Source organism: Toxorhynchites rutilus, chromosome 1, assembly GCF_029784135.1.
Source record: "Toxorhynchites rutilus septentrionalis strain SRP chromosome 1, ASM2978413v1, whole genome shotgun sequence".
Classification (NCBI taxonomy): domain Eukaryota; kingdom Metazoa; phylum Arthropoda; class Insecta; order Diptera; family Culicidae; genus Toxorhynchites; species Toxorhynchites rutilus.
This window is the reverse complement of record NC_073744.1, coordinates 102,128,875-102,146,720: the sequence shown is the minus strand read 5'-3', so window position 1 is coordinate 102,146,720 and position 17,846 is coordinate 102,128,875. Positions and strand designations below refer to the sequence as shown.

The 17,846-nt window shown below is 37.3% G+C and overlaps 1 protein-coding gene across 5 annotated transcripts in view; it reads left to right on the top strand.

Annotated features, from left to right (window-relative positions):
- LOC129765374 (calpain-D) overlaps nucleotides 1-17,846 on the top strand; it is a 430,542-nt gene that overhangs the window by 369,802 nt on the left and 42,894 nt on the right. The window lies entirely within an intron of this gene.

The following is a 17,846-nucleotide window of genomic DNA, read 5'->3' as shown; positions in this document are numbered from 1 at the left end:
CGATTTTGAAGTCTGTGTTTGGGGAAACCGTAAATCAGGCCATTCAAAGCTTGGCAGTTAGGGCGTTTAGATAACGCTTGACATTTTACACTTATTCAATTGTTCATCTCATGAAAAATAACATTTAATTAATTGTGATAGACGCGTAGAAATATTTCGTATCAATTGATGCAAACATCTTTCCGATCTGTTAAGAAATGTTCGAGTTATAAGTATTCGAAATACGTTTAGGGTTAGCACACAAATCGGCAGAACAAATATATGGGAAAATGAAAATTCTTCCATTTTTCATGAATTTAAACCGTTTAGAGATTAGCGAATTGTAATGTATAACATATCAAACAAAGCTTAGAGAATTTCCGATTCGATTGGTATGCAAATCATGAGAATTCGTTCACAGTGAAAATAGTTATTAACGTGAACTTTATTTCATAAAAATGTGACCTGTTTTCTGATTTGGCACCCTTCCTGAAAGACGTAGTTCTACGTCATAACACATCAGCTACGTGTTGTAAAGACGTGAATATTCACCCTAATTACGCTGGATTTTTCCTGCTTTATTTGCTCGACACCGAGGCTAAAGTGGACCTTACACGGTCAACTTTATTGACAATATGATGACATTTGAGAGCATAATGACAGCTGAACATGGCCGACGACGCAGAAATCCGGATTTTCTGATTTTCGAGCATCAATATCGTGACATTTCATATGGATGCATGGTGTTGACGTTTTACCTCACGGACTTCCAGACTGAGTTGCCAGATATGAAAGCGCACATTTAATTTTTGTTAGTCTTTTTTGAGATTGCAATTTAAATTTATAAACTACTGAAATTGTAGGAATCATAAATGGAAGCTTTTGGTTTGGAAAACTGATACTTTGAATAGCAAAATACAGTACTTTTCACGATACAAATCAAAACTTCAAAGTAAACTGACAAAGTGATGGTGAGAGAGTGGATGAAACTTAACGTTTTAGGAATTTTTTAGCGTTGAACTCGGTCATTCTTTGCGCTAGTGAGCGGGTTGTGTGTTTCTTCACACTCCGCTATAAAATTTGGAGAATGAGAAGATCTGGGAAAATCACAGATGAAAAAAACATCATGTGTTAATTCAAGCTACAGTAGAATCCCGATTATCCCCGGAATAGTCGGGCAAACTCACCGCGATTAACGAATATCGCGATGACCCATTAAAGGACAAAAAAATGCAAACACGAAAAGAGATGTTTCAATATAAAAACTATGTTCTATCAACAGATTCTATCAACAGAAATCAATCAACTATCCATCTATATGGTCGTGTACACCAGTGGCTAAATAATGTAAAAGCCATGACCACGACAAAAGAGCATGGGCCTACCACTCACTAACAAATTCCGGAAAGGCCTATTGATTTACTATGGAACTCGCAGTCACGAATAATCTGCAGGGCGGATCACCCGCTCGCGGATAATCGGGGTTCTACTGTCATAGTCTCATTTATGGAATAAAAACATTTGCTTGCAGATAAAATAACTTGCATATATTTTCGCAAACTAAAATAATCTGGCATCTCTGAAACTGAAAGGAACAGTCTGTATTTGTGAAACGAGTATTATGATGTATTTTTGAGAAGAAAAACCGAATTCTAAAGTGTAAATTATGAATGAAAATTAACTTTTACGAATGAAATTAGTATTCTATGTGAATGCAAATTACTTTTTTTCTGCAAGTGGTGAGAAAATCCCATACGAAAATTATGTCTGAAATTGACGTTATATTATAATAATACATTTTAGTAGGAATATCTGAAAATTCAGGGGAAATAGGTTAAGTTAAGGTTAGGACTACGCGCTTCAACTAATTAAATAATACCAAGTAGATATTTTCATTCAAATCTTACCAATTGAAAATTGCCTTTTAGCCTTCTAATCTGATAGAGAATAGTTTGGATCCCAAACTCAAATGTCGCCACTAGCCATCGCGGATATTTTCGTTGTCTCGGGTTGAGGGCGATATTGACCGTGTAAGGTGGAAAAATATTGATTGAGGTTAGATCAGATGTTGAAAGCCTAGCTGTATATTGATATTGAAGACACTTATTGTCAATCCGGTTGATCGTGTAAGATGCCCATAACGGTAACCATTTACCGAAATTTGATCATAACTTAACGCAAGCCTATCGCTCACCAAAAACTTAATATAAGTGCTGTAAATACTTAAGGTGAAGGTGGAAGCTAGCCTTAAATGGCTGCCACGATGGCGCTCATTTCTTTCATCTCCCTCCCTTACCCCTCGTCCGAAAATCAATAATTTTGCGAAACAGTATGAGAAAAATGATCGTTTGCACACACTTCCCACCAAGTAATATTAACCAAAATCTAATCGATTACTCATCAAATATTGAATTTTCATCTGCCGTCACAATGTATAGTGGAAAACGTCTTAAAACTAAACATAAAGCTAGTGCTCTGAAAGTTCACTTTTCGTTTTTAAATTTTCCGCAATGGTTTTGTTTGCACTGGTGAAAACATCGTTATTTTTTCGACACTGAGCCAGACAACATCATCGTAACATCTATAAAAACCATTCAATAAAATGTTATTCCTGAGTCATAGTGTTTTATGTCATGAAAATTAATAAAATAACATCATCGGAACACATCGTTCATACATTTTACTTCAGTATTGAATTGTTATTTTTTTAAAATGTATTCTAAGCGTAAGAACACACTGGACGGCTCTCCCGCGCGGATTTTGCAAAGACAGACCGCCGCGGGACCTCGATAATGAAATGTGAATGCGATAAAACACATACGGCGGGGCGGTTGCGTACGGTTCCTCGTTCGCTGCGGTGGCCCGATGAAGATGATGCGCCGCAACGGTTTTGTGAGAGTAGTAGTGTTTATGCGCTTGTGGAAGGTGTACTGTCCCAACAGTTGTACCTTCTACCATATACTCGTCTTGCATCCGACTATAAAAATATAATAATGGCAGATAGTGGAACCGTCGAAAGCCGCTGAATGTGTTTTACATGAAGCTCCTGCTGCGACTTGTCATTGCGAAAATCGCGCGGTAGAGCCGTCTAGTGTGTTTCTACGCTAAGTCTCGTATCAGCGTATCGCCACACAGTCTGAAAAGTCTGATATTTACGTACAAAGATCAAAACAAACGAAACAAATTGCTCTTCTCTCACAAACACTCTTACCCCATTTTTACACGTGGTTTTACCTGTACTACTATAAAAGTGTGCTTCCACCTTCACCTTAAGTATTTACTAGAATCACGCAGATTTTCCCCCACTACGAATCTGTTCGACACCAAGACGAATGATAATATGTTATCCAAACATAACAAAGTCTTAATGCAAGTCTACTGCTTGCCAAAAACTTAAATCGGCGAGTTCAACCGGATAAAATATGTTGTATTCTTTTCAAAAATAAAGTTCATATTTTTTTCGATTTAAAACTACGAAAAAGAGTTCGTATTTAATATATTTTTCTTCATGAAGGGCGTGTCACATCAAATTGCATCACGGAAAAAAACGCTGTAGAAATTTATTTTGACGTAGGACTACGTCTTTCATTTCTATACCGGGGTGTAAAATCAAAGTTTCGAAAACGAAAGCGTTACGCCGGAGACCGAGATTTTGAGCGTTAATAGCTCCTAAACAACTGAACGAAATGGTATGATAAACACTTCATTCGAAGGATAAAATGTCTACGCGTTATATACTTGTTACTTTTTGATCCAAAAACTTGTTTCAATAGTCTTAAAATTGCTTTCAAAACAGGCTATTGAAATCACCAATCGGTATATAAGCGAGCGGCGCTCGGAAATCCACTCAGTTCTAATTGAACAGCGATTGGAGCATGTTGTCGCTGTTGCGGTGAAGCTCTTTATTTATCATGAAAGCGCGGATGAACGGTGTCACCAAGAGCCTGTTTGTGCACCCTAGGCCAGAAGGCAATCTATCAGGAGGAGAGTGATGCCACAAACGGTTCCCTGGGAAGACATCGCTACACACACATACACGCGCGGCTATTAACAGGTGGTTATCGAGTTGGCATTAACCACTGGTGGGCTTCCAGTATCGAGGAAAATGTGGAAATAACTAATCGTTACTGAAAATAATCTGCCAGTTCCTCTGGGAATTTTCAAAATATATTCATGTGAAAGAGTTTAATTGAATGTTTTCTATCCATGTAACACTGTGACCAAATATGTTTCTATCAAGTGCTATTAACAGGTGGTTATCGAGTTGGCATTAACCACTGATGGGCTTCCAGTATCGAGGAAAATGTGGAAATATCTAATCGTTACTGAAAATAATCTGCCAGTTCCTTTGGGAATTTTCAAAATATATTCATGTGAAAGAGTTTAATTGAATGTTTTCTATCCATGTAACACTGTGACCAAATATGTTTCTATCAAGTGCTATTAACAGGTGGTTATCGAGTTGGCATTAACCACTGATGGGCTTCCAGTATCGAGGAAAATGTGGAAGTATCTAATCGTTACTGAAAATAATCTGCCAGTTCCTTTGGGAATTTTCAAAATATATTCATGTTAAAGAGTTTATTTGAATGTTTTCTTTCCATGTAACACTGTGATCAAATACATTTGGTTTTGTGGTTTTTCAATCAATCGCAATTAACAGGATAGCTTCAGAAGATTATTCTTCCCCATCAGTAGGATATTTCCGTATCCAATATTGTATGCGCCCGCAATCGATTATTGCTCAGTCGCCGAAAGTTCCGAGCTCAGAGAGTTCATTCCCCTCTAGTTTGCCTTCCAAATTGCCATCGTAAACCACACCTTCTCTCGATTCAATCACACACAAAAAGCATACTTAAGCGATATTCTGGTGGTGAGACACATTCATTTTTCGTGAGGACATCGACAAGACAACATCGTTGCCTAACGTGCTGGAGGAGGTGGACGGCGAAGGATCGACACATACACGCGCAGAACTCTTTCCGTTTGGATGCCATTCAGCATCGAGAAAGTTCCGTAAAGATCTAATCATTGCTGGAAAATAATCTGCCAGTTCCTTTGGGAATTTTCAAAATATATTCATGTGAAAGAGTTTAATTGAATGTTTTCTATCCATGTAACACTGTGACCAAATATGTTTCAATCATGTGCTATTAACAGGTGGTTATCGAGTTGGTATTAACCACTGGTGGGCTTCCAGTATCGAGGAAAATGTGGAAATAACTAATCGTTACTGAAAATAATCTGCCAGTTCCTTTGGGAATTTTCAAAATATATTCATGTGAAAGAGTTTAATTGAATGTTTTCTATCCATGTAACACTGTGACCAAATATATTTCAATCAAGTGCTATTAACAGGTGGTTATCGAGTTGGCATTAACCACTGGTGGGCTTCCAGTATCGAGGAAAATGTGGAAATATCTAATCGTTACTGAAAATAATCTGTCAGTTCCTTTGGGCATTTTCAAAATATATTCATGTGAATGAGTTTATTTCAATGTTTTCTATCCATGTTACACTGTGACCAAATATGTTTCAATCAAGTGCTATTAACAGGTGGTTATCGAGTTGGCATTAACCACTGGTGGGCTTCCAGTATCGAGGAAAATGTGGAAATAACTAATCGTTACTGAAAATAATCTGCCAGTTCCTCTGGGAATTTTCAAAATATATTCATGTGAAAGAGTTTAATTGAATGTTTTCTATCCATGTAACACTGTGACCAAATATGTTTCTATCAAGTGCTATTAACAGGTGGTTATCGAGTTGGCATTAACCACTGATGGGCTTCCAGTATCGAGGAAAATGTGGAAATATCTAATCGTTACTGAAAATAATCTGCCAGTTCCTTTGGGAATTTTCAAAATATATTCATGTTAAAGAGTTTATTTGAATGTTTTCTTTCCATGTAACACTGTGATCAAATACATTTGGTTTTGTGGTTTTTCAATCAATCGCAATTAACAGGATAGCTTCAGAAGATTATTCTTCCCCATCAGTAGGATATTTCGGTATCCAATATTGTATGCGCCCGCAATCGATTATTGCTCAGTCGCCGAAAGTTCCGAGCTCAGAGAGTTCATTCCCCTCTAGTTTGCCTTCCAAATTGCCATCGTAAACCACACCTTCTCTCGATTCAATCACACACAAAAAGCATACTTAAGCGATATTCTGGTGGTGAGACACATTCATTTTTCGTGAGGACATCGACAAGACAACATCGTTGCCTAACGTGCTGGAGGAGGTGGACGGCGAAGGATCGACACATACACGCGCAGAACTCTTTCCGTTTGGATGCCATTCAGCATCGAGAAAGTTCCGGAAAGATCTAATCATTGCTGGAAAATAATCTGCCAGTTCCTTTGGGAATTTTCAAAATATATTCATGTGAAAGAGTTTAATTGAATGTTTTCTATCCATGTAACACTGTGACCAAATATGTTTCAATCATGTGCTATTAACAGGTGGTTATCGAGTTGGTATTAACCACTGGTGGGCTTCCAGTATCGAGGAAAATGTGGAAATAACTAATCGTTACTGAAAATAATCTGCCAGTTCCTCTGGGAATTTTCAAAATATATTCATGTGAAAGAGTTTAATTGAATGTTTTCTATCCATGTAACACTGTGACCAAATATGTTTCAATCAAGTGCTATTAACAGGTGGTTATCGAGTTGGCATTAACCACTGATGGGCTTCCAGTATCGAGGAAAATGTGGAAATATCTAATCGTTACTGAAAATAATCTGCCAGTTCCTTTGGGCATTTTCAAAATATATTCATGTGAATGAGTTTATTTGAATGTTTTCTTTCCATGTAACACTGTGATCAAATACATTTGGTTTTGTGGTTTTTCAATCAATCGCAATTAACAGGATAGCTTCAGAAGATTATTCTTCCCCATCAGTAGGATATTTCCGTATCCAATATTGTATGCGCCCGCAATCGATTATTGCTCAGTCGCCGAAAGTTCCGAGCTCAGAGAGTTCATTCCCCTCTAGTTTGCCTTCCAAATTGCCATCGTAAACCACACCTTCTCTCGATTCAATCACACACAAACAGCATACTTAAGCGATATTCTGGTGGTGAGACACATTCATTTTTCGTGAGAACATCGACAAGACAACATCGTTGCCTAACGTGCTGGAGGAGGTGGACGGCGAAGGATCGACACATACACGCGCAGAACTCTTTCCGTTTGGATGCCATTCAGCATCGAGAAAGTTCCGGAAAGATCTAATCATTGCTGGAAAATAATCTGCCAGTTCCTTTGGGAATTTTCAAAATATATTCATGTGAAAGAGTTTAATTGAATGTTTTCTATCCATGTAACACTGTGACCAAATATGTTTCAATCAAGTGCTATTAACAGGTGGTTATCGAGTTGGCATTAACCACTGGTGGGCTTCCAGTATCGAGGAAAATGTGGAAATATCTAATCGTTACTGAAAATAATCTGCCAGTTCCTTTGGGAATTTTCAAAATATATTCATGTTAAAGAGTTTATTTGAATGTTTTCTTTCCATGTAACACTGTGATCAAATACATTTGGGTTTGTGATTTGTCAATCAAGTACAGTTAGCATGTTAGCTTCTGAAGATTATTCTTCAGAACAAGGTTTTTCGTATCCTACATTGGATGCATAAAACCTTGTGCCTCCAACGTAACGCTCTCGTTTTCGAAGTCTCCCAAATATTCATTCATTCATTCATTCAGAATGGATTTAGATTCAACTTCACATAATGATCTCTAAATCAACGATAGTCCTACGTCACCCTTGCGATTATACCATAGATATAACCCACTTCCTGTTTTTTAGGAATTATATCTTCAGCTTTCGCTTATAATCAGATAAGAGTGTTAGATCACGTTGGCCATGCTTCACTGTAAATTTTTCGTAAATTTGGAAAAATGTCGTCGAACGAAAAAGAGCGTCGTGAATTAATCCTGCGCACTCATTTCGAGAATCCGGAGTTGTCACATCGGGACATCGGTAAGATGCTGGGAATCGTCCAATCCACGGTCAGCAGAGTACTAAAACGAAGTATCGAGAACCTAACCATCGACCGGAAGGTGAAGAACGGCAAAAATGGATTCTCCGTCAGTGAAAAAGATCACAAGCGCGTAGTTAAGCAGTTTAGACGTGATCCGAGAAGTTCGGTCCGGGATGTCGCCAATAAGCTGAATTTGTCAAGTTCATTCGTCCATCGAACCAAGCAGCGGGAGGGCCTGCGTACATACAAGGTTCAGTTAGTTGTTTCATGGCGAACCCCACAATCGCATTCGTTACGTGGTATATGGCTAAATCGTAATACTTTTCATGCAGATGAGTGGTATTTATATTTATTAGAATCGAGTGTAGAAATAATAACGTAATTAACAGTATTGAAAATCTATTTGGTATTCTAATCTAATAAAAAAAACAATGTAATTCCTAATATAAATATTTACAACAACAAAATAATTCACAAAATTCCAATGAATCGATAATAATAATTCATTTCAAATTATCCACAAAGCGGGTTTTTCAGTTGTGCGCCATTGTTATGGAATAAGGGTCTCCCCCGATGAGGTGCATATCAAGGTGGAGCAGTAGGCGAAGTATATCTGTATTAGCAAGCAAAGCATCGTGTCGTAATTATTTGCATTCAATATGGAATGTATATGGAAGAAACAAAACAATGTTAAAAGTACTCATGGTTGCATGATAATTTGAGCCAAAATTCTCATGAAATCTGTTTGGCTCACTTTTTGGCACTGTTTGTTTTTTGACAGATGATTGTTTCGTGGCTTATTTCGTTTTTTTTTAATTTTTTAAAAATTATTTATTTATTTACTTGGCCTCCAGTTTTAAAAACTCCACATATTGAATCTTAGTCTAAGTTCCTTAATCTACTTTTGAACACGTATTTAGACAAATTAAAATCAAAAACAGCACTTACATCATTGAACGATCTAACACAGTTATCAAAAGGATTGTTGTACCCATACATTGTTCTATGACGGTTAACTGGGGCTGTCCACATACCACGTGGACAGAAACAGCACGGTTTTAGACACCCCCTCCCCCTCCTGATACCCCTCCACCTCTTGTCCACTGGACGTCTCTCCATTTTTGAGAGAAAATAATTGAATTATTTATGTTTTATTCCATACTTTTCTTGGTAAAAATGATAGCTATTACTATTAAATGGTTTGTTGTCAAAACACAGTAGACTTCCAAGATGACTCAAAAGTGGTTTTAGCAAATTGGCCCACCTCAGGATATACTCCTAGGCGCCTTGGTCCATATGAAAATATAGTAATTTACATTTGATGCGACATGCCGAGGCATCACTCAGTGTCGCATTGGAGGAGATTTTGACCTGTAAATTACTGTATTACTCATGGATCTAATCTCGTACATTTTTATTTAAATACGCCGCACGTTTGCTGAGTTTTGACGTAGGACTACGTCTTTTATTTCTATACTGGGGTGTAAGTTCAAAGTTTCGAAAACGAAAGCGTTACGCCGGAGAATGAGATTTTGAGCGTTAATAGCTCCTAAACAACTGAACGAAATGGTATGATAAACACTTCATTCGAAAGATAAAATGTCTACGCGTTATATGCTTGTTACTTGTGACGTAGAACTACGTCTTTCATTAAGGGTGCCAAAACAGAAAACAGGTCACGTTTTTATGAAATAAAATTAGCGTTAATAACTATTTTTGCCGCGAACGGATTTAGACGATTTACATACCAAACGAATCGGAAATTCCCTAAGATTTGTTTTTTACGCTGTATGTTACAGTATAGTGTTACCTGTGTAAATGGTCTAAATTGATGAAAACTAGAAGCGTTTCAATTTTCGCATACATTTGTTCTGCACATTTGTGAGCTTCCCTACCCATGCCGTCTATAAGGACCAACTTATCGACGATCAACGAAGGGGAATGATTCTAGAGGCGAATGAACTGAAAAGTTTAAACCCTCTTAAAGCCAAAAAGAAGAAGAAGAAGGGGAATGATTCAAAGTCACCGTGAACAAAGAAAAGAAAAAGAACGAAGGGGAATATTAGCCTGAAGCATAAATATTGGATCTCGCTGAGGCAAACTTTAGGGGTGAATGAACTACAAAGTTTAAAGCCTCTTAAAAACATGAAGAAGAAGAAGAAGGCAAACTTTCAGTATCGCTCTAGATACGAAACAATGAACATCGCTTGTTCTTCCTTGTTTTGCGTCATCACATGTCTTTGTTTCGTATTGAGCTGTGGACGCGATCAAATTTCTTACTCGCTGATGTCTCTGGCATTGCAATCATCACATCAAACTGACGCCATTCCATTAAGGTTCTGAACTACACAATTGTGTGGAGAATCATCAAACTAGGTTATCATCGTCTCGCCAAGAAAATCATTGTTCAGGAATTTTGTGTGTGATTTGATTTCACATGACAGTAGCAAAACTATCTCCGCCAAGGATGACGAGTAAGCTAATCGGGACAGGAAATATTAATAGAAAGGGCTTCTGTTTAGAAGAGCGCAATAGCGGAGATAAGGGTGTGTGTAAAATAATATCTGAAGTTATTAACAAGTGACTTAACAGCGTAGTTCTACGTCAACAATGAGGTCGGGTCTTGGACACAACCTCCTATATTTTTTGATCCAAAAACTTGTTGGGCTATTAATCAACAATTGCCTTCGAAGCAGGCTATTGAAATCACACCAATCGGTATATAAGCGAGTGCCGCTCAGAAATCCACTCAGTTGTGATTGCGCAACTATTGAGGTACGATCGCTGGAAAGGATGAATGTTTCCCTAACACAGACCTCAAAATCATGAAGCCTGGGGAAGTCGGCATTGCAAAATAGATGCAAGCTGCGGGTACTTTTGTACTCGCTTGCGTTTCTGGGAACCGGAATGTTTCCCTAACACAGACTTTAAAATCATGAAGCATGGGGAAATCGGCATTGCAGAATAGATGCAAGCTGGGGGTACTTTTGTACTCGCTTGCGTTTCTGGAAATCGGAATGTTTCCCTAACACAGACTTCAAAATCATGAAGCCTGGGGAAATCGGCATTGCAAAATAGATGCGAGCAGCGGGTACTTTTATACTTCAAAACCATGGTGCCAGGGGAAATTGGCACAGCAAATTAGATGCGATCAGCGGGAACTTTTGTACTCGCTTGCGTTTCTGCAAATTTGAATGTTTCCCTAACACAGACTTCAAAATCATGGAGGCTGGGGAAATCTGCATTGCAAAATAGATGTGAGTAGCGGGAACTTTTGTACTCGTTTGCGTTTTTGCTAATTGGAGTGTTTTCCTAACACAGATTTCAAAAACATGGAGCCAGGGGAAATTTGCATTGCAAAACAGATGCAAACTACGGGTATTTTTGTACTCGCTTGCATTGTTGCAAACCGGAATGTGTTTTCCCAATACAGATTTCGAAACAGTCCTACGTCAATCTTGCGGTTATATCATAGGTATAACCCATCCATAGTTTTTTGAGTTTTCAAACTTATAGATGTATTCAAACAGATTCATGATATCTATCAAGATTAGGTTATTAATGTAGAATATTTTCTCTTCTAGGCATCATTTACATTACAAAAAACTTGGTTGGGTAATGCATGGCGGCTACAATGAACCTAGTCAAGACAAAACACCTATAGTATTATCGTGATTGATGATTAAATTAACCAATATTTTTCTATATAGCTTCGTTAATCGTGGGAAATACTCGGTTGCGCGGAAAATTCGTTCCGATTTTATGAAAAAATCAAAAGCATAATTTTTATGGACATGCATTTCTTATATACTCTGTCCAATTTCTATAAGACCACCCTGATTCTATTTCGTTGCAACACAAACAGTTAGAAATTCAACAAGATACATTCATACATTGTTGAATGCTTAGATAAAAGTATATTTAACGTCAATTCGGTCAAACGTTCAAAAGAGTTGTTTGTTTATTTATTGTGCTTAAATATGATAATTCCAGCTGTCCAGTTTCTATAAGACCACTTCAGAATTCATAAGTATTATCAGTGAAAAATTGAAAACGATCGACATATCAATAATTCGTAATCTTGCCATTTCGACTAATAACCTTTTTTTTCTTTTTATCCCATTTATTCATTTCTTAGGCTCATTAGAATTTTATCTGTTTATCTGCCGGGTTTTCATCGTGTACATGTACATATGTTTTATGTTTCTATAAATTGTAAATTACACAGTAGTAGTAGTAGCCATTTAGGCGTTAGGTTTTTCTGTTCCATTACATTATGGTAAATTACACTGTAGTATCCATTTATGCGTAAGGGTATTCTATCTGTTCTTCCATTGTTCAGCAGACCGGACAACGGAGACAGTTGATATTGATCATTGTTGGGTTATTTATAGAACAGCAGCCCGATGTTTCTTGCAGAGCAGAGCAGTTGTATGGATGAATCGATCTTATTTCGACCGTGGACTGTTCTCCATCGCTGATGATGGTTGCGTTGACGTTGTTATTCTATAACAACACAAAGATGGTCAATTGAGGGCCCTGAGTTTGAACTCACGATCGATCGCTTAATAAGCGAACGCGATCGTGATAGATAGAAGCGATGGAGCGGAAGCTGAATCGAAACCCGCACATACAAAAATAAAGTCGTGCTTTTAATACATTCGACCAAAAAAAATACGGATATAGGAGTTTAAAGTCGAAATTTTAAAGTAATTTTTGCAATTACTAGAAAAATCAACGCATGATTATAGGATATACATAATTTGAAGCTTGAACACAAACGCATGAAAACTAAAGTTAATAATCGTTTATTTCCAGGGTACGAATAGCATTTTGTACTTCTGGCACAATTTGAAATGGAGTGCTTCTATAATTTATTCAAAACATTCTTTGATTGACTGAAAGTATCATTATATTCACAGGGGTTTTAAGGATATACTAGGCTCAAAATGTTGTGCTAACATTGGAATATTTGACATATTTGCAAAATTACAGACGACTTTCTAAAACACAATAGCAAAACTGTTTTTGGCACTTTCTAAGAATCGATGCAAAAAATATATAGAAAATTTCGTTCGTTTTTACAATCAACGAATTAACTTTGCACACAATTTATTGGAATTTTCAAAACTGCAGCGCGTTCATCATTTATTGAATTATTAATCATCGAAGACGATCGAGCATTTTTCCATCCAAACAAAAATAACTTTGTATTGAAACGTTCTACAGGAAAGTTCTTGGAATCCAATGAAAACTGGTTGATAAGGTTAATTAGATTTTTTGTAGACTTATTTAGTTAAAACTCCCGAGAACCTTGAAATAACAGAAAAGGATGGGTTTTTATTTGTTGCTATATTTTTATTCACTACATTCACACAACACATTCAACACATTCCACAATATATTTCAATACTTGAAAATTTGAAATGTTGGAGTTGAAGATTTGGAATGATGTATGTTGGTTTTTCACGAAGTTACAGCATTTCAGAATCACTTAAAACTTTCAACTTAACACTCTGTTCCTCTAATTTCTTGTATGTAAAGGGTGTGTCACATCAAATTGCATCACGGAAAAAACGCTGTAGATATTCGCCCAGTAGACCGATCCTTTTGAAAATTTTAGACAATAAAATAAAAACTATTAAACAACATTTGGCATTTTCTTTTTATTCATACTTCGAGCCCAAGCCCGTATGCTCGCACCTTCCTCTTTACCCCGTCCATAAGGTTCTGTACAACGTCAGGTTGTAGTTTTTTGACGTAGGACTACGTCTTTCATTTCTATACCGGGGTGTAAAATCAAAGCTTCGAAACCGAAAGCGTTACGCCGGAGACCGAGATTTTGAGCGTTAATAGCTCCTAAACAACTGAACGAAATGGTATGATAAACACTTCATTCGAAAGATAAAATGTCTACGCGTTATATACTTGTTACTATTTGATCCAAAAACTTGTTTCAATAGTCTGAAAATTGCTTTCAAAACAGGCTATTGAAATCACCAATCGGTATATAAGCGAGCGGCGCTCGGAAATCCACTTAGTTCTAATTGAACAGCGATTGGAGCATGTTGTCGCTGTTGCGGTGAAACTCTTTATTTATCATGAAAGCGCGGATGAACGGTGTCACCAAGAGCCTGTTTGTGCACCCTATGCCAGAAGGGAATCTATCAGGAGGAGAGTGATGCCACAAACTGTTCCCTGGGAAGACATCGCTACACACACATACACGCGCGGCTATTAACAGGTGGTTATCGAGTTGGCATTAACCACTGGTGGGCTTCCAGTATCGAGGAAAATGTGGAAATATCTAATCGTTACTGAAAATAATCTGCCAGTTCCTCTGGGAATTTTCAAAATATATTCATGTGAAAGAGTTTAATTGAATGTTTTCTATCCATGTAACACTGTGACCAAATATGTTTCAATCAAGTGCTATTAACAGGTGGTTATCGAGTTGGTATTAACCACTGGTGGGCTTCCAGTATCGAGGAAAATGTGGAAATATCTAATCGTTACTGAAAATAATCTGCCAGTTCCTCTGGGAATTTTCAAAATATATTCATGTGAAAGAGTTTAATTGAATGTTTTCTATCCATGTAACACTGTGACCAAATATGTTTCAATCAAGTGCTATTAACAGGTGGTTATCGAGTTGGCATTAACCACTGGTGGGCTTCCAGTATCGAGAAAAATGTGGAAATATCTAATCGTTACTGAAAATAATCTGCCAGTTCCTTTGGGAATTTTCAAAATATATTCATGTGAAAGAGTTTAATTGAATGTTTTCTATCCATGTAACACTGTGACCAAATATGTTTCAATCAAGTGCTATTAACAGGTGGTTATCGAGTTGGCATTAACCACTGGTGGGCTTCCAGTATCGAGGAAAATGTGGAAATATCTAATTGTTACTGAAAATAATCTTCCAGTTCCTTTGGGAATTTTCAAAATATATTCATGTGAAAGAGTTTAATTGAATGTTTTCTATCCATGTAACACTGTGACCAAATACATTTGGTTTTGTGGTTTTTCAATCAATCGCAATTAACAGGATAGCTTCAGATAATTATTCTTCCCCATCAGTAGGATATTTCCGTATCCAATATTGTATGCGCCCGCAATCGATTATTGCTCAGTCGCCGAAAGTTCCGAGCTCAGAGAGTTCATTCCCCTCTAGTTTGCCTTCCAAATTGCCATCGTAAACCACACCATCTCTCGATTCAATCACACACAAAAAGCATACTTAAGCGATATTCTGGTGGTGAGACACATTCATTTTTCGTGAGGACATCGACAAGACAACATCGACAAGACAACATCGTTGCCTAACGTGCTGGAGGAGGTGGACGGCGAAGGATCGACACATACACGCGCAGAACTCTTTCCGTTAGGATGCCATTCAGCATCGAGAAAGTTCCGGAAAGATCTAATCATTGCTGGAAAATAATCTGCCAGTTCCTTTGGGAATTTTCAAAATATATTCATGTGAAAGAGTTTAATTGAATGTTTTCTATCCATGTAACACTGTGACCAAATATATTTCAATCAAGTGCTATTAACAGGTAGTTATCGAGTTGGCATTAACCACTGGTGGGCTTCCAGTATCGAGGAAAATGTGGAAATATCTAATCGTTACTGAAAATAATCTGCCAGTTCCTTTGGGAATTTTCAAAATATATTCATGTGAAAGAGTTTAATTGAATGTTTTCTATCCATGTTACACTGTGACCAAATATGTTTCAATCAAGTGCTATTAACAGGTGGTTATCGAGTTGGCATTAACCACTGGTGGGCTTCCAGTATCGAGGAAAATGTGGAAATAACTAATCGTTACTGAAAATAATCTGCCAGTTCCTGTGGGAATTTTCAAAATATATTCATGTGAAAGAGTTTAATTGAATGTTTTCTATCCATGTAACACTGTGACCAAATATGTTTCAATCAAGTGCTATTAACAGGTGGTTATCGAGTTGGTATTAACCACTGGTGGGCTTCCAGTATCGAGGAAAATGTGGAAATAACTAATCGTTACTGAAAATAATCTGCCAGTTCCTCTGGGAATTTTCAAAATATATTCATGTGAAAGAGTTTAATTGAATGTTTTCTATCCATGTAACACTGTGACCAAATATGTTTCAATCAAGTGCTATTAACAGGTGGTTATCGAGTTGGCATTAACCACTGGTGGGCTTCCAGTATCAAGGAAAATGTGGAAATATCTAATCGTTACTGAAAATAATCTGCCAGTTCCTTTGGGAATTTTCAATATATATTCATGTGAAAGAGTTTAATTGAATGTTTTCTATCCATGTAACACTGTGACCAAATATGTTTCAATCAAGTGCTATTAACAGGTGGTTATCGAGTTGGTATTAACCACTGGTGGGCTTTCAGTATCGAGGAAAATGTGGAAATATCTAATCGTTACTGAAAATAATCTGCCAGTTCCTTTGGGAATTTTCAAAATATATTCATGTGAAAGAATTTAATTGAATGTTTTCTATCCATGTAACACTGTGACCAAATATGTTTCAATCAAGTGCTATTAACAGGTGGTTATCGAGTTGGCATTAACCACTGGTGGGCTTCCAGTATCGAGGAAAATGTGGAAATATCTAATCGTTACTGAAAATAATCTGCCAGTTCCTTTGGGAATTTTCAAAATATATTCATGTAAAAGAGTTTATTAGAATGTTTTCTTTCCATGTAACACTGTGATCAAATACATTTGGTTTTGTAGTTTTTCAATCAATCGCAATTAACAATATAGCTTCAGAAGATTATTCTTCCCCATCAGTAGGATATTTCCGTATCCAATATTGTATGCGCCCGCAATCGATTATTGCTCAGTCGCCGAAAGTTCCGAGCTCAGAGAGTTCATTCCCCTCTAGTTTGCCTTCCAAATTGCCATCGTATACCACTTCTTCTTCTTCTTCTTCTTCAGTGGCACTAACGTTCCTAGAGGAACTTCGCCGTCTCAACGTAGTATTACTTGCGTCATTTTTTTTTTATTTGTACTTAGTTGAGATTTCTATGCCAAATAACACGCCTTGAATGCATTCTGAGTGGCAAGCTCTAGAATACGCGTGATCACAGTGCAAGTCGGAGGAAATTTCTTTGACGAAAAATTCCCCCGACCAGAACGGGAATCGAACCCGAACACCCGGCATGTTAGTTATGACGCTAACCACTCGGCTAAGGGAGCACATCGTAAACCACACCTTCTCTCGATTCAATCACACACAAAAAGCATACTTAAGCGATATTCTGGTGGTGAGACACATTCATTTTTCGTGAGGACATCGACAAGACAACATCGTTGCCTAACGTGCTGGAGGAGGTGGACGGCGAAGGATCGGCACATACACGCGCAGAACTCTTTCCGTTAGGATGCCATTCAGCATCGAGAAAGTTCCGGAAAGATCTAATCATTGCTGGAAAATAATCTGCCAGTTCCTTTGGGAATTTTCAAAATATATTCATGTGAAAGAGTTTAATTGAATGTTTTCTATCAATGTTACACTGTGACCAAATATGTTTCAATCAAGTGCTATTAACAGGTGGTTATCGAGTTGGTATTAACCACTGGTGGGCTTCCAGTATCGAGGAAAATGTGGAAATATCTAATCGTTACTGAAAATAATCTGCTAGTTCCTCTGGGAATTTTCAAAATATATTCATGTGAAAGAGTTTAATTGAATGTTTTCTATCCATGTAACACTGTGACCAAATATGTTTCAATCAAGTGCTATTAACAGGTGGTTATCGAGTTGGCATTAACCACTGGTGGGCTTCCAGTATCGAGGAAAATGTGGAAATATCTAATCGTTACTGAAAATAATCTGTCAATTCCTTTGGGAATTTTCAAAATAT